Consider the following 24,441-nt stretch of genomic DNA (forward strand, 5'->3'; position numbering starts at 1 on the left):
TCAATTCACACTTCCCTGCATTCAATTTTCTCTGCCATGTGTCTGCCCATTTCACCAGTCTGTCTATGTCCTCCTGAAATCTGTTACTGCCCTCCTCACTGTTCACTACATTTCCAAATGTCATGTCATCTCCAAACTTTGAAATGATGCCTTGGAGATGCAGGTCCAGGTCATTAATATGAAACAACAAGAGCAGTAATACTAATAGCGACCCCTGGGGGAACACCACTGCGTACCTTCCTCCCACTGCTCAACGCCAATCTCTGTTCTATCCCTTGGCCAATTCTGGCTCCATGCTGTCACTGCCCATGGGCTAACAAGTCTATTTTGCGGTACCTGCCATTTGAAAGCCCATATACACACCATCAACTGGACTCCTCTCATCAACTCTCTCCATTACTTCATCCAAGAACTCAATCAAGTTGGTCAGATATGATTTGTCTTCAACAAATATAGGCTGACTATCATTTATGAACCCATTTTTTTTCCCAATTGGGAATTATTTTTGTCCCAGATTATTGTCTCCCTCCCAGTGATGTTAGGCTGACTGGCCTGCAATGACTGGGTTTACTGCTCTCCCCTTTTTTGAACAGGGGTGTAACATTTGCAACACTGCTCACAGATTGAAAGTTTGTGCAAAAGATGCAGGGGGGATATGAGAGGAAGCACTTTTTAGATGTCACGGGTGGTAATGGCCTGGAACTCGCTGGCCACGAGGGTGGTGGAAGAGGAGACGATCAATGGCTTCAGGAGGAAGTTGGATGGCCACCTGAGAGAAATAGACTTGCAGGGCTACGGGGATTGAGCGGGGGAGTGAGACTGACTGTACAGCTGAGTGGTGAGCGACCGTGGGCTTGATGGGCCGAGTGGCCTCCTTCTGTGCCATAAATGGCTTGATGACTCCTCCAGTCCTCTGACACCACCCCCATCTCCATGATTGGAAGATTGGGGACAGAGCCTCCATGTTCATTTGCAGAGTGGGATGACCTCAGAAATGATGCAGGACAGTAAGAGTCTGGACTCCATTAACTCTATCTGGGTGCATGTCCGTTGGGCAGCATCAGGTAGCAGGGTTCCCCAACCCTGCCTTGACTCTGGATGTTGGGTGGTGCAGGTGCACCAATAAACAACATGAGATATGCCTGACAGATGTATGATAGATATGAGCACGATTATGTCTATGGTGTTTAATTTGTCATTAGTTTGTTGCTTGGGTATTAATAAGCAGTTCCCTCCCGAGCAGCTTTTTTATCACAGGTTTATGAATTGCACATTGTTGGAACTACCACACATATATCAGTGCACAGGTCTCCCTGGAGAGGGAGTGTGCGATCTGCTGTTACACTTGAGGCTTTCCGTAACTGAAGGGAACGGAGTGCATCAGTGACACAGGAAATAAAATTGTAACCTCCTAAGTTTTTCCATTAGTTTTACGATAAGTTGGAATTTATTGTTTGTGCTCCTTTAAACAGGGAGCACTTATGGTTAAATGATGATTTAATCATCCTAATTGATGTCAAGTAGAGTAGAATAATAAGCCAGTAATGTTGATCACCCATTAAGCCCTTTAATAAGCAGGTTAGTGTGAGAACCATCAAAGAACTGATACAGTCACCGTCGGTTGATTGATTCCCCCCCTTCTGCGCTGTACACAATCATGATTAATCCAGTTCTGGAGAGTCCACATTGAAAAGCTGACAGAGGGAGTCAGAGATTGATAAACCTACCACACAGCTGAGGCCACTGCAGAGGCTGTTGGGGAATAGAGGAAAGGCTGAAATGGGTTGGAAGAGCACCCCAAAAACAAGCCAGTGCTTCCGACAGGTGTGGAAGACAATTGCACAAGAGGTCGGCATGATGGCAACAGCCTGGAAGGATGTCTGCAAGAAGTTGTTCAACTTCCATGCCAAGGTAAGCAAAGAGGGTCTTTTTCTGAATACAGGCATTGCTGCCCATTCCGACTTGCCCTTGACAATGTGCTGAACTGCCTTATTGAAACATTGCAGTCCATGTCTTTTTTCTGGTAAGTTTTTTTCCTGATACGACTCAGTGGTTTGCTGGGCTATTTCAGAGGGCAGTTCACAATCAACCGCATTTCTGTGGGTCTGGCATCACACATAGGCCAGCAGATTTCCTTCCCTCAAAGAACGTCAGTGAACCCAGTTGTGCTTTAACAACAATCCAGTGGTTTAATGGTCACCATTAGTGATACTAGTTTTTTGTATTTCAGACTCACATCACTGGTGCAATTTGAACTCATGTCTCCTGATCATTCATTCATCCATTCCTCTGGATTACTAGTCCAATACCATAACCACTATGCTACCATACCCGTAATAACTGACCATTACCTTGCATTGGAGTGTAGGGGTATATCTGTGCATTTCTTGAACATTGCTTTCTAAGGTTATTCGTGCCCATTATCTGACGCTGGTAGAAATAGCCATTCAAAGACACTGAATCCTTTGTTCTTCTGCCACTGCATTCACCCATCACCCACATCTTCCCTCCACCACTGGCAGCTCTTTTGTTTACTGCCCAGGCTTGACTATCTGGGAATCCCAGCCTAAACCCCTCCAACTCTCTACTTCTCTCCACTCCTGTACAGTCTTCTCAAAGGCGATCTTTTCCCTCAAACTCTTCAATCTGCCCTCCTGAATCCTGAACCCTGGCCCAGCATTAGGCTTGGCTCTAATTTCTAGACGATGGCCCCGAGTGCTGGAGGCAGTTCAGAGAAGGTTCACTAGGCTGATTCCTGGGATGAAGGAATTGTTTTCTGAGCAAAGGTTGATCAGGTTGGGCCTATAATCATTGGAGTTTAGGAGAATGAGATGTGATCTTATTGAAATATATTTGATTCTGAGGGGGCTTGACAGGGTAGATGCTGAGAGGATGTTCCACCTCGTGGGGGAATCTAGAATGAGGGGGCACAGTTTAAAAATAAGGGGTCTCCCATTTAAGATCGAGATGAGGAAGAATTTCTTCTTTCAGAGGGTCGTTAATCTTTGGAATTCTCTTTCCCAGAGAGCAGTGGAGACTGTGTCATTGAATATAGTCAAGCTGAGTTAAATAGATTTTTGATCTACAAGGGAGGCAAAGATTATGGGGCTGTGATCTTATTGAGTAGCAAAGCAGGCTCGAAGGGTCGAATGGCCTACTCCTGCTCCAATTCTTATGTTCTAAATTCCAGGAACTACAACCCTAATTTGTGTAATCTCTCCCTGTAATTTAACCCTTAGAATCCAGGTATCATTCTGGTAAATAACACTCAGGAAGCTCGACACCATCCAGGACAAAGCAGCCCGCTTGATTGGCACCCCATCTACAAACATTCACTCCCTCCACCACTGACGCACAGTAGCAGCAGTGTGTCGCATCTACAAGATGCACTGCAGCAACTCACCAAGGCTCCTTCAACAGCACCTTCCAAACCCGCGACCTCTACCACTTAGGAGGACAAGGGCAGCAGATGTATGGAAACACCACCACCTGCAAGTTCTCCTCCAAGCCACACACCATCCTGACTTGGAACTATCATCGCTGTTCCTTCACTGTCACTGGGTCAAAATCCTGGAACTCTCTCCCTAGCAGCACCCCAAAGACTGCAGCGGTTCAAGAAGGCAGCTCACCACCACCTTCTCAAGGGCAATTAGGGATGGGCAACAAATGCTGGCCTGGCCAGTGATGCCCACATCCCACGAAGGAATAAAATAAAATCTGTGTTGCACCCTTCCTGAGGTGTGGTTCCCTAAAAAAGCTAAAGGTACCCTGATAACTCCCAGCTACAGTTCTTTTCTGCACCACTTGCTAAATGTTCAGATTTTAAAAAGTGACATCTCTGCAATCCGGACCAATAAGGGTTAAAGCCAGTACAGTGCAGTACAGTTGGCTCCTGCTCAATAGCTTTGTTCGTGCTGTGTTGGAGCTGGGCTTTCAGCAAGAGTCAACGCAGTGTGTGTAGGCAGCGGTCAGACAGTAATTAAAGCAAGACGACGGCTGACTGCAGGCAGCTTGACGGGATGCTCGGCGCACATGAATCTGCCAAATCAGCAAGAAACCTGAGGTTCTTTTCTTTTGTCTGAATGCCACTCGGGGCCCCATGCACTGACACAGCTCTGTTAAAATTCATCCCATAAAGGTTCAGTGCAATGTATACTGTTATAAATACCTCATAAAAATAAGCACATAAAAGGCAACATCATGGGGAATAACATGGAGACAACCATCAACCCCTGCCCCATAACCCACCCCCACCCACCAACTCCCCACAGCCATTCTCTTTTTTGACTTTGGGCATGTTAATGTTGTTGTTGATGGGGACTGTGCCTCTGTGCCTGAGAGACCACCTCACACACACTGAGCGTGGCGACAGTGGTTCCGCTGTCATCCAGTTGCAACGGTGCCAATGTTCCCAGCCACCAAGCATTTGAACTCACACACCGTGCAGCTGTCGTGCTCCGGTTCCAGCGAAGGAATGCGCCTGAGGCTGTTTGCACAAGTCGGGATGCTCCACAAGTGACGGCAGCCTTTATTTTTGCTGAGCTCTGCCCCGACATTTTCACTATTTTTTTTTGGAATGGTTGTCTCTGTTATGTGTGAGCAGCTGCTACGGAGCTGGGAGATCAAAGCATCAATCGGTGTCTTCATAGAACTGTGGAAACTTCCAAGCATCTGGGCAGGCCATTCAGCCTGTTGTGTCTGTGCTGGCTGTTTGAAAGTGCTTCGTCCCTCATCCCTGTTGTTTCTCCATAACTCTGTAAGTTCTTCACTTTCAAGTCACTGTCCAACTCCCTTTTCAAATTATTCATGAAATGGACTTGCACCAACTTTTCAGGTGGAGCCTTGCAGATCTGGAGAATGCAATGAATGAAAAATGTTTCCTCGTCTCCCCTCCAGATTGCCAATGATTTGAAATATACGACTTCGGATTACTGACCCAGTAGCCAGAGAGGATAATTTTTCTCGATCAAAACCCCTCATCATCTTGAAAACCTCAATGAGGTCACCTCTTAACCTTCTCTGTTTCAAGGAGAACAGTCCGAATTTTTCCAACGTCTCCTCAGAACTGAAGTCCATGGTCACTGGTAACATCCTGGTAAGCCTCCACTGTAACCTTTCTAATGCCGTGTCACATGAGTCCTGAAATGAGGTGTCCAGATTTATCACATATGTACATTTCATGCAGCTGTTTTTGGCCTTTGGCTTTGTGCTGCAGAAATTGGCGAAAGGGCATGTATTGGAATCCTGCTGTAGTGGAGTCTCGGTGACCTCATGAACTACTCCCACTGAGTTGATCTTCTCTGGAAGGAGACAATGCTCAGACTTTAATTACAGAGGCCATGAGGTTGCAGCTTTGACCGAAAATTGGATGAAAATAACTACTAATTCACATTTCCACAGAAATTATTGTGTCACGGACAATGTCTCACAGGGATGCATAAGGCAGGGTGTTTTGAATAGTGGTGAAAGGAAGAAGATAGTGAAGGCTTAGTCAAAGAAAAGCACTTGCATTTTGTTTTTCCACCAGCTCGAAGGAATATTGTGACAATTCCAGAAGCTTGTCATTGTCATGACAGAAAGAGTGGCCATGGATGGTCCAGCAAAGAATTTATTTGTACTCAACAGCAGCAGAGGGCTTGTGCAGAGATAAGCCTGGGGAAGATTCGGCAAGTAGGCTGGCAAGGGACCAGGGCTCAAGGGACGTGAAAGCAAAGATAATGATCTTGCAGTCGATTATCTGGGGCATGGGGAGCGAGGGGAACTTGGTGAGGAATTGGGGGCATGGGGAAAATGTCTTCGAGTGAGGACACAAGCTGGAACATTGCGAATCATTTGTGGAGCATGGAGGTAAGCAGGTCAGCGACGAAAAGTCAAGATACAGACCAAGGATGTGGCAACAGTGCGGAGACCACAATATTGCAGAGTTGGAGCAAGTTCACATCAGGGGTTTGTAAGATCCCAAAGTTCTGTATCACCACACCTGGCATGAGGTGGAATCTGGGTGTTTAATGGAGTTGAGGGCCCCAAAAGGATATTGCTATTGTCTGCAGCCCAAGAGACGGCTTCTGTTCTGATGACATTCTGGTGTAGGATGTTCATCAGGGTCGTAATGGGATGTGAGGTTGTAGCAATGATGGAGGGAAAGTTGAGAGTTGATGATGTACATGTGGAAATTGACCCCTTGCTTCCAGATAACGTTGCTGCAACATAACATCTAAATGATGGAAAAGGGATATCTGAGGAGGGAATCTCCAGATCTGACTTGGTGGCCAATGGAGGAGAAGTCACTGGAGGCAAGATAATGTCTTCAATGCAACGGGGTTGAGTGGATCCAGGACAGAGCAGCGCCATAAAGGTGACTGGACCCATCGATGCTCATCCATCCAGTTTCGAAGCCCCATGCTCCCTCACCATCTCTTCTTTCAGACTCTTGAATGAGCCGAAAGTTTTTGGCTCCTCTCGTCTACCAAATATCAATCAATAGTCACGTGAAAAAGCTTCTTCGTGACATCTTTTCCAACATTTCCTATCTCCACTTTCATTCTCTGCCCCGGTGAAGTGCCTAACTGGAAGTAAGGTAACGGAATCACAAACAAGGAAAGTGAGACAGCATTGGTTTTTGACTCAACTATCTTGATGATCCCATTGAGGTAATTCATCAGTGGACCTGCTTGGGAGCAATCAGGAAGTGGACGTCGGACCTTTGGGGACCAGTGACAACAGTATGACTAAATTGAAGCTTGTCTGCCAGTTAGTAGTCTGAAGGATCAAGTCAGAACTCCATGCTTTACAGATCAGAGAGTAGGCAAGGAGCAAACAATTTGACTGGAAAAGATTCCTGGAATTAATTGTGGAGAACTAGAACGTGTGAATATGAGCTTCTGAAATTCCTATGTTCACGCAAGTCTCAACCCAAGAACACAATCCCAAGGCAAAAGTATGATGACAACAGAGATGAAGCTCAAAATCTACAGTTACGATAGAAGGGACGTTGTTTAGATTTGCAAAAGGTCAACTGAGTCAGATAAGATCAAACCAAATTATTGCTGCAGAGTTAAACAGGAAGATTGGAAATAATGTTAAATTAGTGAAGGGTGAATGTGTATTGGGAAGAATTTAAGCCACACAAAGAGTAAGACATGATTGCAATCTTTTGCCAGGTGAAGTCATGTGGAAATAAAAATCACTGGTTGTTAAAATACAACTGTGTGGAAGGGTTGGTGAATGGGGGGTGGGGAATGAGCCTCAATAGGGCCAATGCCATTCTTTTCATCGTGTTATATTCGAAGCCAACTCTAACACCTTTGTCACCTCGATTGTAAATTGTCACACATTACAACATCAGGTCAGTATGCCAGCAGGCGGAATAATGGTCTTAGTTTTGCTCATCTGGAAAATGCATCCTGGCATCTTCTTTGAAATTTTTTTTTAGGCTCGCTGTGACACGCTCAGCCTGCATCCCCTCTGAGGCTGAACTCTGAATAGTTCTATTGTCTTTACTCGTCCATCTCTTTCCCCGCACCTCTCACCTTCCCCCACACCCCTCCTCACCTCCCGACTCTCTTATTCACGCAAAAGTAGCTACTTGAGGGAAGGCCAGCAGCTGCGATGTTAGATAATTGGGCTCTTGACTGGACACCCCCATTGACAGCCGAGTCTCTGATTCGTTCCAAAATTTTTAGCGGACAGCAAGGCTGCTAAACTCAGCCCTTTGGTCTGTGGGAGGGCCCAGGCTTGACCCTGTATCTCCATAAGTGGGTCAATCAAGGACACACATCATGCAGGGCTCACAAATGTGAGGCACTTGGTCAAACCTCACACCGAAGGAATCACACTTCGAATGTTGAAAGGGAAAATAATCTGGGAGTAGAAAATTTGGAAGGATTAAATAAACTGTTTTTGTTGAGCTCGGAGCCATCAGTCAGAACTGTCCACTTCACCTCTCAAAGGATAAAACCAGATGTCAACCAGAGAACTTATATAACAACACTGTTTAGCTTGGCAAAGTTACAAACTTACTACCCCCATTCTATCCAAAATATTCATAGTTTTACTGCAAAAAAATGCAGTATACTGTCCGTGGTGTCTTGCTGACAGCTGCTTTATATCCTTTTTCCTGAGCTCAAGATTCTTACTCTTTCCCATATTTTCTTCCCTTTTCACAATTTCCTCAGTTGGGTCTCTATGCGCATGTACATTATTCATGGATGAGAATGCAGCTGTGCCAACATTATAAAACTGCTTGCTGCTGAAGGCAGAAGAGCGTTCCAACTATTCCCAGCTCTCCCTATTTCTCCTTTCTATCCTGTGTACTTGCACGCAACAAGCTGGCTGAGATCAGTAATGGATGCAAGAGCGCATGTGAAATTGCAGCCCACTGCTCCAGCGCATGTGGCAGTGGTATCCGACCACTTTCCACCAATGCCGCTCAATCAACAATTAATCTGCTCACTTTCTCATCTTGTTTTTTTTGGTGTGCTGTAACTTGTCGAGCTTTAATGCTGTCTGACCATTGCCACTCACTCCATTTTAGATGTATGTCACGTTGGATGTCGTATCCATCACCAGTGGATGCCCAGACCTTGCAGACCAGTCCAGATAATTAATCACAATGAAGAACAAAATCTCTTGCTTGTTTTGTTCATTTGAAAAACAAACTCTATTTTTGCCTAACATAATATAATATAAAAACAAGAAATGCTGGAATCACTCAGCAGGTCTGGCAGCATCTGTGAAAAGAGAAGCAGAGTTAACGTTTCGGGTCAGTGACCCTTCTTCGGAACTATTTTGCTTCTATTTTTGCCTGGCTTGCTTCCACACATTGGCATTGCTGCCATTTTGGAATCCAATCTGTTCTGAGGTGACTGATCTCAGTACTTGGGGGTTGGAGGGACAGGGGTGGGCAGAATAGTTGGTCTGAAGTTCTCCTGGGCCAGAAGACTTTCCAGCGACCTCTTTTGGAAAGTGTGTGCGCACGTGAAGGGTTTGGGACAGGAACTGACTTGCCTGTGTTGAACTCAATGGTTGAATAGCGTGCTGACAACCAAGGTCCAAATGCACACATGATGGCCAGTCGGACAAGTGACAGGTGCTGCCAAGGATTAATATATGAAGAGCTTCTGATTCTGAAACGTGATTAAATCCCACTTAAATCAAAGCAGAAACAGTCCCTTGCCATCAATCACAATGGCAGCTGTCACAGAAGCTGAATCCCAAGAGGGGCAGGGAAAGTGCCAGAAACATTGGTCAGTTGAAATGAAAATCAAGCCAGGAATTTAAACACTAAAACTAATTCAGGAAGAGTGTCACAGCTAAGTTTTCAAAGGGGGATGGAATTTGAAACAATGGGCAAAGCGGTGGAATTCAACTCAATCATAGGAACAGGAAGAGGCTATTCATCCCCTCCAGCCTCTTCTGCTCATTCAGTGAGATCATGGCCAATCTGTATCCTTACTTCATTTACCTGCCTTGGCTCCATATCCTTCAGTATCACCATCCCAAATATGGTCTACTCTGATTTTATTACATTTAGTAGAGATAAAATTCCACTTCTAATGAAATAATTACTGCCAATAAAATGGTAGTAAGGTAATGTGCGAAAGTATTTAATTTCCAGGTATGTGATTTTATTAGTGAGCCTTTAATTTCGAAGAGAATTAGACATTGTTCTGTTGGTTATGAAAAGAAGAATTTCAGCCCCCAGTGACAATGCAATATTATCAAGAACGGGAGTGTAAAAGTGGAGAGTTTTGAGCTGAACGACTCAAAAGGGTGAGGCTCTTTTCATTCGTTAACATGGGGCCTTTAATCGGGCTCTGGGATAAGAGGTAAAAACCTCGAACATGTTGGTCAAAACCTTTCTCTCTCCCATGTTTTCGTGGAGATGTTCATCAGTTTGTTTATTTGAAACAGCATAACGCCTGGACTGAAATAGTACTGGGAGGAATGTGAGACAAACGCTTCAACATTTGTCCCGAAGATCTCACACAGTCATTTCAAGTCCACATGACCCATTGGTAAAGGAACAGACAGCTGTCGTCACACCAACAAAAATACAAAGCTAACCGAAAAAGAGCTTAGTTAACAAACAGTAAAAGTATCTCTCCCTATTGATCTCATATCTATCCATCTAATATCATCTAATGTCTATCCATCTAATATCTATTTAATGTCTATCCATCTAATATCTGTCTTTCTATCTATCAAAGAAATCTTGTATTTCACCTAACTTTTCGACCAAATTGACAGAGATTTGTGCCATGGCTCAGTGGGTCAGACTTTTTCCTCTGTGAGTTAGATGGTTGAGGGTTCAAATCCCAGTCCAGAGACTGGAGTACAAGAATCTTGACTGGAAATGCAGGGCAGTACTGAGGGTGTGCTGCACTGTCAGCGGTGCCAGGATGATATGTTGAACTGAGGCCCCAGCCATGCTCACAGGTGGATGTTAAAGATCCCATTGCATCATTTTGAAGAAAAGCAGGGGAGTTCCCCTGGCGTCCCGGCCAATATTTATCTCTCAATCAACACCCCAAAGACAGACTATCTGGTCATTATCACATTGCTGTTTGTGGGAGCTTGCTGTGCACAAAGTGGTTGCTGCATTTCTGACATTCCAACACTTCAGAACCACTTCATTGGCTGTAAAGTGCTTTAGGATGTCCTGACATCATGAAGGGTGCTATAGAAATGTAAGTCTTTTTTATATCTCAGGTCAAGTACACAAGGCATTACAGCAATTCAACCTTGTGGGATTGAAGAGCTTCAGGATAATGCATCATTTCATATCTTTATCAAACAGTCCAACAGACTGGAAGCAACACCACAGGAGATCTGCTGATATTACATTGGAAAGTCTTGCATACTTGTGTTAAATTGTGCAATTATTTGGAGAATACTTGGCGATGAGCATTGATTTACGTCAAGTAAGCTTCATACCCCAAGAACAGGTAATGACAGGGTTATTTTGAATATTTGATTTCGTGGGTCACCCTTTCATTGGAAGTTCCTTCCTGATTTTACTCATATAATTGGAAATTCCTGTACATTTCGAAGCAGAGGTAATATCTCCTGCCCAAGAGTTGGATTTACATGTTTAGTAATGATCCAAGTTGTCAATACTGAAAATGGATCTCATGCAATATTGATGCTGGACCACTGCATGCCAAGTAAATGTTTTCACAAAGGGCACTGAAGATATCTGGGGTTTACTGCATGTGCACTCACATCTCCTCTTGCCCACAACCATTCACCCCACCAAGCCCAATGATATCCATTAACAGTGGAGAATCCCAACACTCTGACCTGTATCTTAACTACAACAGTGGGGCTTCTTGACTTCGAGACTAGCGCCTAGAAAAATCTTAGAATCAACTCTTCGATTACAATCCTGTTCGAGAATGTTTTGATTTTGCTGTCTGTTTTGAATGCTTTACATTTCTAAAGTAGTGATTTTAAATGTTGCATTTCTCTTGTTGGTGTGATTGTTGCGGGTTCAAGATTAAGGGAGCACATTTTTCCTCAATCATAAATCCTGAAGTGTTACTGAACACATCTGTAAGGCAAAAAAAAAATTCCTGCACTGTCAAGTTTACAACAAAGAGAGTGGTCCCTTTAAGGATTCTGGTCCTGCAGGTGATGACAGAAGACAACATCAAATGGAAAATCCACAACTGCTAATATCTTCCACATGAAGATCATTAAAAGCAGCCAGCTTGTGTTTGATGTGATTGGTTTTTGGCCATGAATACTTTCCTGTCCCTCCATTAAAACTGACCGCTTCTTCAAAGCATTGCCCATGGGCTTTGGATAATTAAAACATTTAATTAACAAAGGAGATCATGTTCAGGAAACTGATGGTGGCTCATGTGAGTTATTTGATGAATGGTCTGCTAGAAACTGGCACTCTGCATAAATAGATGGGATTTGGATTCTTGTTTGTAATATTTTCTTGTCATTTTTGCATTTTCTTGGAGTGAGCTGGGGACTAAGCAAACTTGGAAATGTACTAAGTGGAAACAGTAGTCTGTGGCAGTGTTTGAGACAGACAGACAGACAGACAGAAATCAAAGAGAACTGTTTCAACAGTGACCACTGGTGACTGATGCGAGAACCACTTATTTGTTTGCACTGGTTCTAATGCAGGTGGTTTGTTTTGAGTACATCAGTTGTTGAGATGGCTCTGAATTTGCAACTTGCACTTTTTTTTTATTTTGCTTAACTCGCATAAGCACATCTTTGTGAAGTGGGAGATGCCAGGGCCTTCATCATCTCCTGTGCTGTGTATTTGTGGTTCTCTTCAGGGAAACATTACATGCCCTGAAGTTGTTTTCCCTTTTAAAAAAAAAAGGACTGGTATTTCGGCTGTCCATCCCACAAGAATCTGCTGTCCTTTCAGCTTGCAGCAGAATATTTGTGCCAGATGCCTGTTGTCTACATCTGCCTCTTCTTGCTGATACCAAAAAAAAGCAGTGGTTTGCTCAGTAGACTTTTGCTGCCAGTTACATTTAATAGCCTGTATGTGTTTGTGCCTTGTCATTTGGCATGTTGTATTTGATCATCAAGGACATGTCATCCTTGTTCCTGGTCCTTTTATATCCCTTAAACCATGTCGTCTTTTTTATTCCCCAAGTAACCATTGCCCTTTTAAACACCTGGATTGAATTTGGGGCAGTGCTTTCCATATTTTGCCAACCCTATTATGTTCAGATACTTCCCCCCAAGATTTCCTCTTTTGATAGGGTTGCTTGAATTTTGAGATTGTGGGGAGCAGTAAGGGTGAAGATAATATTTTCCAAGTTCTTGAAGGACTATGACATGTGTTTTCTTGAGGCTCACCTTTTTATAAGGCCAAAACTGGTGCTGAAAATCTGTCTAATCTGCTTCAGGTTCACCTGGGTATGTGTTGTTGCAAAGAGCAATCTATGGGCTGAGAGTTTTCATGAACTTGGTGGATTTGTGCAACCTGATGAAAATGATCTGGAAATGAATGGTCCCTTTGTGGCCTCATGGAGCATGAAAATGAACTCTTGAGCAAGGGCGCAGCCCAAGAAAATCTCACCCTCCCGTTCTGCCAAGTATATCCTTGTCCAGAGTCACGTGATAATGCTGGTCTGTATCTGAGGATCCAAATGAAATGTTTCAGCTACATTTTTGTAACAGAATGAGTGGGGTCCTGGCCAACATTCTTCCCTCCTCCAACTGACCGTTCATTGTTTTGTTGCATGTGGATCTTGTTGTGCACAAATTGGCCATTGTGTTTCTCCACCTAACAGTGAGTTTAATACTTCAGCAGGTTGGAAGCTGGGCTGTGACGTATTTTGCTGAATATGTTCATTTATGATTCGTCCTCATCAACTCAACGTTAAAGCCGATCAGCTCTGCCACCCTGACAGCATCAAACTTAAACCTCAATTTTTTTTTTAAAAAGGAGTGGCTTCTTGATCATTTGTGTGCTTTGGTTTTCTGACCATCACTGTGTTGGAAATCTTTTTTAAAAATTTCAACATTTGGCAAGCATAACTTATTTTCTGTTGAACTCTGCCTCCTGTTAACTAATTCTTGTGTCACTGAGAAGTGGAATAGTGTTTGTAAAATGGCTCCTCCACACAAAAAGCAAGAATTTCCAAATGCAGGAAGCTTGACTGCGATGGTGGTATTTCATTCTTTCTGTATTTAGCTGGATTTCGAATCAGGATGAGAACCAATACGGTCCCACAGTTTTTCAATAGACAAGTTCACATGAATAGAAAGGAGGGCTATTTTTCAAAAGATGAGCTCAACGGGCTTCCCCAAGGTCATTTCAGTTCGAGTCTCCCACCACTTCTTTTGACCAGAAAAACTCTAGACATCAAGTGCATCATCAGGATTGAAGAAGACAGATGTAGCTTTTGTTATTTCTGCATTTGTCAATTCAAATGCACTCCTGATGGGACTTTCCTATTCTATCCTCTGTCAACTTGAACTCAGATGACACTCTGCTGCTCGTGTCCTTACACCAAATCCCGTTCACCCATCATTCCTGTGCTTGCTCCCAATTCAGCAACACTCTGAAAATTCTCAGCCTTGTTTTCAAATCCTACCATAGTCTCACCCCACCCCTTCCCCATCTCTCTAATCTCCTCCAGCCCCACAACCCTCTGATAGATCTGTGCTCCTCGAATTCTAGCCTCTTGAGCATCCCCACTTTGAAGCACTCCTCCTTTGGTGGCTGTGCCTTCAGTTGCCTCGGCCCGAAGCTCTGGAAACTCCTCCCGAAACCTCTTTTCCCGCTTTCTACCTCACTTTCCTCCTGTAAGACACTCCTTTTAAAGCTACCTCTTTGATCAAGCTTTTGGCCATTTGTCCTCATATTGCCCTATGTGGGTTGCTGTCAAATTTACCTTCATAATAGTCCTGCGAAGCACCTTGGCCTGTTTTCTACTTGGGGTGTGATTATAAATAAAAGTTGTAGCAGCAGCAGCTAAGGTATATCTGGATTACTCTGACCATGTTCTTTAAGAATGGTTGATTAAAGGAGACAGCCAGAAATACGACTTCCCAAGAAGGAATCTATCCATGGAACTACAGAACTGAGAGCCCGTTCAGCCATGTTCTGGGACTGGTTGTCATTTGGTCCAATGTTTGATGGCGCTGTGTATGCTAATTTAAAATAGAATGGGTAGGATTTTGAGTTCAGTGAGTGTGGGAGCCAAACTATGACTAATGACACCTCAATTGACCGAATGAATTGTATGGGAACAGCTTTTAGATGCACTTAAATAAAACTGCAAACCAGTCTGAAATATTGCTCCAGCCAAGTTAAAATGGCAAAAGACTTGCAAAGGGTGGAGAAGAGGGCTGAACGTTACAGTTGGTGACTTATTGCAGGGAAAAAAACCTGATCGGTAGGACCCAAAAATAATTTGGTTGTAAGGTATGACTTCTTTGACAAGATAGGATGTGCAATGTTAGCCATGACTGTGTCTCAGGCTTTACTATATAATACAATCGACATTCCTGCATTGCATGGGCAGTTTGCTACTGCAGATCAGTGGGCTGCAGAAATGATCTCCCTTCTGTAACTTGGAAGGAAGAAGGAGAACTTATTCTGAAGAAATAAACTGACAAGTGGAGAATGAGGTGAGAAAATAACAAAGGTCGCAATTCATATAATGCCTTAATCTATTGCAGGCAATCTGGAATATTTCATGCATAATGAATCACTTTGGAGATGCATTGCAGAGCAATGTAACAGTGATTTCCCACCCCACCCCCACCCCGCCCCCGTCAATAATGGGTTATTCTGTTTTGGTGAGTTGAGGGAGGAGTGTTGGCCAGATTTTCAAAGAATACCACAGGATCCTTTTTACAATGAAGTGAACCATTGGCACACGCAGTTATTTTACTTGTTTTGTTGTTTCATTGTGAAGCCCAGCGCCTCTGATCATGCCACAGTCCTTCAGTAGTGTGTTGAAGTGTCAGACTAAATGGTGTGATCGCCAGGCAGAAATGTGACCAGCCAAGACGAATGAACTGAGGAATGGAAATTTTTCTGTTCGTTCTTCTACTCGTGCGAGTCCGTATTAAGCAGTAGCTGGTCATGCAACAGGGATCAAATAGCAGAGAGTGCTTTCCTCTTGTTGTTGGAACAATCTGCCTGAAACCTCAACAAAGAGGACTATGCTCCCAGTGTGAAATTATCCATTTCGCACTGAAACTCTCCTTCTAGCCTCTGGAGGCAGGACTGCTTATTTGTGATCAATTTTGGGTACTGTAAGCCTGCTCTTGTGAGCAATTGGGTTGAAGTTCTGCAAAGTTAAGGCAGCCAGCAGAGGATTGAGACATCTGTCCCAACAATACGGATTTCTTGCCAAGGACAGGGAGCTCCACCCACGTATTGTGTTCTTTTCTGATTAAACTAGTCTTTATCCAAAACTTTGACCATCAGTTCATTTATTGCAATCTCAATTAAAAGTAGCTTCCCCCTTTGTCATTTGCAAGGCTAGAGAATCCTGGTGTTTGTGTTTTCCATGTTTGCTGAAGAGAAAGGGCCTCAGTGGTCATCTGAGGAAACTAGTCATTCAGAGAGGAAATGTGTGGAGTTGGAGGCTGGCAGTTATGTTCTGATTAAAGGGATGCTGCAATTCTGTGGTTAGTCTGCTGTTGCATCCAAAGACCCACCAGCGAAAATGACTGTCGTGTGACATTAGAAGCCAGTGATGGCAATTTGTTCCTGATCATTACAAACTCTCCTGACTGAAACACAGAGGGAAGACTGCCCAGTCTACGGAGCAAAGGACAAAGAACAAAGAACAGTACAGCACAGGAACAGGCCATTCGGCCCTCCAAGCCTGCGCCGATCTTGATGCCTGCCTAAACTAACACCTTCTACACTTCCGGGGCCCATATCCCTCTATTCCCTTCCTATCCATATATTTGTCAAGATGTCTCTTAAACGTCGCTATCGTATCTGCTTCCACCACCTCTTCTGTTCCACAGAGTATCTTCTCCAGAATGGGCTTTCTAAACCATTTGATCACTCGTTGATAAATGCTGCAAAATTTCTCCTTCTTCCCCCCCCAGTGTTAGTCAAAATAAAACTCACAATATCTTGCTAATCTTGCATCCTTGACCAGTTGCTTTGAGATCGGACTGAGAATGCTATCAGCCATGGTAACCATCACATTCTACACTGCTAGCTTTACCCATTCTACCCGGGATTACACTCCATTTTCCCATTCCCCATCCTTTGGATGAGATGTGAATACAAGACCGCATCTGCCTTCTGAGGTGGGAGTGAAAGATCCCACGGAAGTAGTCCAGAGAAAAGTAGGAGAGTTATCCTTTGTGTCCTCGGCCTAGATTTATCCCTCAATCGACATCACAGAAACTGGTCATTATCACATTGCTGTTTGTGGGAGCTTGCTGTGCACAAATTAGCTGCTGCGTTTCCTACATTGCAACACTGACTGCTCTTCAAAAAAAAACATTTTGGGATGTTGTGAGGGATGTTGTACAGATGCCATCCTTTCTCCTCTCTCTTTTTTCTTTCTCTCATCCTGTCCCTAAGGAACCAGTTTATTTATTTAGTTTCCAGTCTTTGTTAACACATGACCTGTGCTATCTGGGATCCCATTCAACAGATGTACTGCTTGGAGTCATGGGGGACAAACAAGGGTAATAAATTCTTCTGAAGTGTAGTTGTATGGAAAGACTGAAAGGGATGGAGATTGTTTCAATGAAACAATACGGAATCTAATAGAGATTGACAACATTTTGAAAGGGTAAATTGGCTTCAAGTTGGTTTCCACTGGTCATTGGAAGACTGACGATCATCACTCAAGGAGCAAAGAGAGAATAAAAGCAAAATTTTCGCCACCTCCAGCGTGATGCCACTACCAGTCGCATCTTCCCCTCCCTTCCCCTGTCAGCATTCCGAAGGGATCGTTCCCTCCGCGACACCCTGGTCCACTCCTCCATTACCCCCACCACCTCGTCCCCGTCCCAGGGCACCTTCCCTTGCAATCGCAGGAGGTGTAATACCTGCCCATTTACCTCCTCTCTCCTCACTATCCCAGGCCCCAAACACTCCTTTCAGGTGAAGCAGCGATTTACTTGTACTTCTTTCAATGTAGTATACTGTATTCGCCGCTCACAGTGTGGTCTCCTCTACATTGGTGAGACCAAGCGCAGACTGGGTGACCGCTTTGCGGAACATCTCCGCTCAGTCCGCAAGCAGGACCCTGAGCTTCCGGTTGCTTGCCATTTCAACACTCCCCCCTGCTCTCATGCTCACATCTCTGTCCTGGGATTGCTGCAGTGTTCCAGTGAACATCAACGCAAGCTCGAGGAACAGCATCTCATCTACCGATTAGGCACACTACAGCCTGCCGGACTGAACATTGAGTTCAATAATTTCAGAGCATGACAGCCCCCCACTTTACTTTCATTTTTAGTCATTTTTAGTTATTTTTTCTTCCTTTTTTACATTCCTTTTTACATTTTTTACAGTCTTTTTTTGCATTTATTTCATTTCATCTTAGTTTGTTCAGTTTGCTTACCCACTGTTTTTTCCAGGTTGTTTTTCTTCAGGTTTGCACTTGCTGCTGTTCAATATTCAGTATATTCACACCTAATCTGTACTAATGCTTTGTCTTTCAACACACCATTAACATATTGTTTGCCTTTGCTCCGTGACCTTTTGGTCAGCTATGTGGCCTGGTCCAATCTGCACCTTCTCCTTTGTTATCTCTTGCCCAACCCCCGCCTCACTTGTTTATAATCTGTGACTTTTCTAATATTTGTCAGTTCCGAAGAAGGGTCACTGACCCGAAACGTTAACTCTACTTCTCTTTCCACAGATGCTGCCAGACCTGCTGAGTGGTTCCAGCATTTCTTGTTTTGGTGCGAAGGGAGAAGTTGGATTATTTTTCAACAATTATTAGAGCACAATGCTTGACCACAAGGGGCTAGTGAGGCAAAGACTATAACATTTCAAGGAGAATTGGATAATAATTTCAAAGGAACGATACAAAAGGATTATGAACAGTGAAATGGGATTTGAATGGCTAGCTCCCAGTTGAAGAGCGGTAACGAACAGATGACCAGCAAGCCAAACAGTCTCCTGTGCTCTCAAATCTTCCTTGAGGCTCATTCGTGTTCAATTCACGTCACTGAGTTCTACATTTACAGCTCAAGTTAAGTACCTTGTCTATTCCTCACCTCTCAAGCTGTGTTCTCCACTGAAAACAACATCTCCCATTAATACTGGAGTACTCCATTGAGAAGAGTGTCTTGTAGAATTGTTACAGTGCAGGAAGTTGCCATTCAGACTGTCGTGTCTGTGCTAGCTCTCTAGAAGAATGACTCATCTTGTCCCACCCGCTCACCTTTTCCCTGCAACACTGTAAATTATTTCTCTTGAGATAATTATCCAGTTCTTTTTTTTTAAATGCCTCAATTATATCTGCCTCAGGCACTGCATTTCAGATCCTAACCACTTGCTGCATTCAGAAAAATAAAACTCTTTCCTCTTTTTTGCTGCTTTTACCAAACACCATGAATCCATGACCTGACACAGTGGAAACAGTTTTTCCCAATCTACTCTATCCACAACTCTGCATCACCACCCCCACCACCCCGAGTCCAGAACTTTGCAAGAGGTCAGAGGGACATTAACTGAGGTGTCTGAAGAATGTCCGAATTTCGAGAAGTGAAGGGCAGGAAGCGGGTCCACTGGTCCATGGAGCCTGTCCCATATAATTGCAATGTGGCCTGTAACGGTATGTACACTTGGCACCCACCTGTAGCCAGGTAATCTCCTGGGAGAGGTGAATGAAACCAATTTAAAAAAACCCAAAATAAGGGTGAAAAATATCTAGAATTTAGTTTTGCCACTCGCCATTAGGAAACCAAAACAAGTCCTGATGATCACCATGAGCCTCATTTGTATTCCTGGATAGCTACTTGTAACGCCCCCAACCAGAAGCAGGTGACGTGCTCTCTTGAATGAGTGAGTGAATCAACATTCACTGCACAAGACAGCAGCCTGTCCGGCCGCAGCACTATTGTCTGGGAAAAAATATTTCCAACAGCCAACTGCGTTTTGCCCTTTGTGGTCAGGCTGATAACCAATGTGATCCTCCCTAACCTATTCTGCTGAGGGAATTGATCTTTTCCCAGAAATTAGTGCAGGTATATAAATTAGCTTTTGCAGTTCAATCAGCTTTCCATTGTGAAGACAGTGGCAAGTTCCCTCCAGTTACTGAGACCAAAATTCAACAATTTCAGATCCTAAACACTACTTCCATATTTTGGTGCTAATAACGGTTCTGCTGTTGCCATTTACACCTCCCCTGGATCCATCTTTTGTTTCTTTGCCACACCTTTAGCCTTGTACCATCAGCCCTTTTGTCATTTATTCTCTCCTGCTTTCCATCCAATCAATTCTTTCTTCCCCCTCCCTCACTTTCCCTGTCTCTGTACTTGCTTAAAACCTGGTACATCTGTTACAGTTTCCAGTTCGAACAAATGGTCATCTTGCCTTGTTAGATTTGTAATCGTAGTGCTGTGGTGTGTTCTGGGCAAAGTCTTGGCTCCAGTAGAGCTTCACGAATAACTCTTTATCACTTCCAGTTACTATATACACTCTCCGCAAGCCACTTAAGCTCGCATCCTTTGTGCTGCTACACCTTCTTCTCAAGCCTTTCTCATGTGACTGTTCAATCATCGCATGTACATTGGGAGGGATCTCTCTTACTTTCTTCGATATTAACTCTTTACATCCTTATACTACAAGTCAAAGGCCTGCAATGTTAACTCTTGATCTCTCTCTCCACAGATGCTGCCTGACCTGCTGAATACGTCCAGCCTTTTCTGTTTATATTTCAGATTTCCAGCATCTGCAGTATTTTGCCTTTTGAGATTGGAAACTTCGTTTTGCAATGCATTTCCAATTTCACTGGAAATAGTGAATGCAGGTAATCTTCCAACTGTGCTGAGGATGTCACTAACAAACATCAGCCAGAGGAAACCATCTTCGCCATTTGATTTCTTGTGGTACTTGAGACTACTATTCTCCCTGTTGCTGCACTTTGACAATGTCACTGGGAAACAGGACATGGTCTCCTCCTTCACTCGAACAAAGTGATGAAGCAATGGTGTATTAGGAATGCCACTGCCACATACATATGGTCATGCCCTCAGGCTTAATGGGTTATCCACTATTGGATGGGACCCTGCACATGAGAAGCCTACAAAGTTCTCTCAAGGACCGTAAACCATCACTTGCATCACAGTCAAGAGAGGGGGCGAGGGAACAAAAAACTTGCAATTAGATTGCACCTGTCAACAGCTCGGGACCTTCCAATGCACTTTATAGCCAATGAAGAACCTTTTCAAGTGCACTGAATCGATGCAGGTTCGCGACTGCTCATTGGTGCACAGAAAGATCCCACAAATCACAATGTGATAATGATCAGATAATCTGATTTTCTTTTTTTTTAGTGATGATGGCTGAGGCGTCAAATGAATTCTTGGCATCCGTCTTTGCTCGGGTAGAAGAGGCTGCCAAAGTCATCGTGAAAAAACGAGGAGGTAGTTAAGACACTGGTTGGGCTAAAACTTGACAGAGGAGGTATTAGAAAAGTTCGCTGTACTTGGAAGCTGTTAAGTCATCAGGACCGGATGGGATGCATCCTCGGATGCTGAGGGAAGTGAGGGTGGAAATTGCAGATATGCTGGCCATAATCTATCAATCCTCCTTGGATAGAGGGGTGGTGCCAGAAGACTGGGGAATTGCACCCTTGGTCAAAAAAAGGATAAACCCAGAAATTACAGGCCAATCAGTTTAACCTAGGTGGTGGGAAAGCTTTTAGAAACAATAATGTGGGACAAAACTTGACAGTCACTTCGACAAATGTGCATTAATTAGTGCAAGCCTGCATGCATTTATTCCAGACAAATCATATTTAAACTTGATTGAGGTAACAGAGAGGGTTGATGTATTTTCTATGGACTTGCAAAATGTGCTTGATCAAGTGCCATATCACAGGCTTGCCAGCAAAGTCATGGAATAAAAAGGACAGTAGCAGCAGGGATAGAAAGTTGGCTCAGTGACCAGAAAGAAAGTAGTGGTGAACAGGTGTTTTTTTTTTGTGGGACATACAGTGGGGTTCCCCAGGGCTCAGTAGTAAGATCACTGCTTTTCTTGATACAATACACCAATGACTTACACTTGGATGCACAGGGCACAATTTCAACATTTGCATATGACAGAAAACTTGGAAGTATTGTGAATGGTGAGGAGGACAACGATAAGCTCCAAGAGCACGCAGACAGGTTGGTGGAATGGGCGGACAAACAGCAGATGAAATTTAATCGAGAAATGTGAAGTGAAATATTATGGGTGGAAGAATGAGGAGAGGCAATATCAACAGAAGGGTCCAATTCTAAAATGAGTATGGGAGCAAAGAAACCTGGGGGTATCTGTGCACACATTACTCAAGGTGGCAGGGCAGCTTCAAAACGGGGTTGAGGAGGCATATGGAATCCTGGGCAGAGAGTACAAAAGCAAGGAAGTTATTTTGAACTTTTGTAAAACACCGGTTCAGCTTCAACTGGAGTATTGTGTCCAATTCTACGCACCACACTTTAGGAAGGATGTGAAGGCTTTGGAGAGGGTGCAGAAAAGACTGATGAGAATGGTCCCAGGGTTGAGGAACTTCAGTTACGTGGATGGGTTGGAGAAGCTGGGGCTTGTTCTCCTTGGAGAAGAGAGGGTTAAGAGGAGATTTGATGGAGGTGTTCACAATCATGAGGGGTCTGGACAGAGTGGATAGGGAGAAACCGTTCCCACTGGCGGAAGGGTTGAGAATCAGCGGACACCGAGTTAAGGTGATTGGCAAAAGAAGCAAAGGCAACGTGAGAAGAAGTGTTTCACGCAGCGAGTGGTTACAATGTGGAATGCACTGCTTGAAAGGGTGGTGGAGACACATTCAGTCGTGACTTTCATAAGGGAATTGGATAAGCACCTCAAAGAGGAAAAACATTTGCAGAGCGATGGGGAAAGAGTGGGGAAGTGGGATTAGCTGAATTGCTCTTCCAGAGAGTTAGCATAGGCTCGATGGGCTGAATGGCCTTCTGTGTCATAACCCTTTTGATTCCATGTTGGATGAGGAATAAATATTGGCTTGGATACTGGGCAGAACTGCCCTGCTCTTCTTTTCTGAATAGTGCTGTGGGATCTCTTCCATCCAGCCGAGAGGGCAGTGTACCACCTCATCGAAAAGTCAGCATCTACCATAATGCAACAGCTTAGCTTTTTGTGCTCAAGTCTTGAACTCACAAAGTCTTGGCATGCCGATTTCCATCGGCCACATCTATTGCTCAATCCAGTAATGTGCACAAGCTGAAAGGCAGAGCTCAATCTACAGTCACTGGGCATAGCTGCCACATGGCAAGGTGAAATACTGGGAGCAGATGGAAATAAAGACAACCTTTAGAGGCAGCAGTACTGAACTGTACCCTTCTGTCATGGGAGTGAAGGGCACCAAGTAATGTAACCCAAGATTGAAGCCATGAAAAATCGAGAGTTCTATCGGTGTAAATTAAAATAACGCTGTTGTTGGTTTAGTTGACTATCTAAGTAGAGGCGTAAATGCATGTCACATAAACCAGTGAATGCCTGAATTGAAATGGGCGATTGAGAAGTAGCATGCATGTATGTGTTCCTCTGTCTAAGTTTGGATGGAATTTGCTCAACAAGACAGAAATTTGCGAAGTCAAAAGACTCTCATTCAAAATTGCCCCCAGGTTCCGAGCTTGAAGTCGGACAAGTTCCCACTTGGAAACCCCCGAACGTACAAGCTTCCTCCTCGCTACCAGTCATCATTCTGGGAGTCCGAGAGAAAGCATCTGAACGATAGTTCATGACGATTCTTATGTTCGCAAGTGCAAAGTATTCTCCAATGAGAGTAAAACCCAAATTTAATAGAGAGCTCGGTAACTGTTGACTTATTTCTTGTTTTCCATTTTGAGGCCGATATTAGCTGAATGAGTGATGGATTTGCAGATGTGTTTCTGTTCTTATTAAGAGCAATGCGGGGCAATCATTTCTTGTGTTGTGGAGAAAGCCCCTTGAGATTAAATATCACTCTGTACAGCTCTGCTCGGCCTAACATTTTCAGGTTTATGAAAACCAGCTGTGCTTTTCCTCCACTTACATCATCTTTCAACACTGCATTCACATGACTGCTTGGCTTTAACTATTCCTAAACTTTCGCAACTGTCCTGTATTGACAACATTTCATGGAATTTTTTTTGTTTTGTTTTTCCCCTTTTCACCCTTTTTTTTTGTTTTCTTCTGTGAATAACATGGAAATGCAAATGATTATCTTCAACCATATGACACTGACCACATTCTCCCACGAGACATAAACAAATGATTGATGACTAAGCAGAGCCACTTCCTGCCTCTAATTCATGAGCTCATTGATGAAGGCACGCGAAGAAGACTCCTTGGACATGCCTGAAGTCCCCTTAAAGATTGGTCTCCCTCGGGAGCCCGGAGCAAAGTGATCCTCTGGAACTGGTTGCATGTGGTGTACATGCCCACTGCGTGTTACCACTGCTCTTGGTTGGTTGTGTGCCTTCCCCCACCATCATACCATGCCCTCCACACCGCGACCTGGGACTCGGAGAGGATGGGGTGCAAACCCGAGCAAGTGTTAGTCCTGAACCTTGTTTGGAGACGGGGTGCCCCGTCATGAAACCTCCCTAGGAATGTTCCCAATCAGCATTGGCAACACCAGCTGTGGACTTAGACCTCACAGAGGTTTTGTCCACAATTAATTTTTTAACGAGGAGGTACTGAGGGAACGTCATTCAAGTTTTCAAGATCAAAGTTGAATAAGGAAAATTGTTTGCGATGGCAACAGGTGAGTTATGGACAACGTGGATGGCTCA

General features: G+C 44.0%; 1 protein-coding gene across 2 annotated transcripts in view; it reads right to left on the reverse strand.

Moving 5' to 3' along the window:
* LOC137357243 (anthrax toxin receptor 1-like) overlaps nucleotides 1-24,441 on the reverse strand; it is a 164,306-nt gene that overhangs the window by 7,510 nt on the left and 132,355 nt on the right. The window lies entirely within an intron of this gene.

This window comes from Heterodontus francisci, chromosome 47 (assembly GCF_036365525.1).
Source record: "Heterodontus francisci isolate sHetFra1 chromosome 47, sHetFra1.hap1, whole genome shotgun sequence".
Classification (NCBI taxonomy): Eukaryota; Metazoa; Chordata; class Chondrichthyes; order Heterodontiformes; family Heterodontidae; genus Heterodontus; species Heterodontus francisci.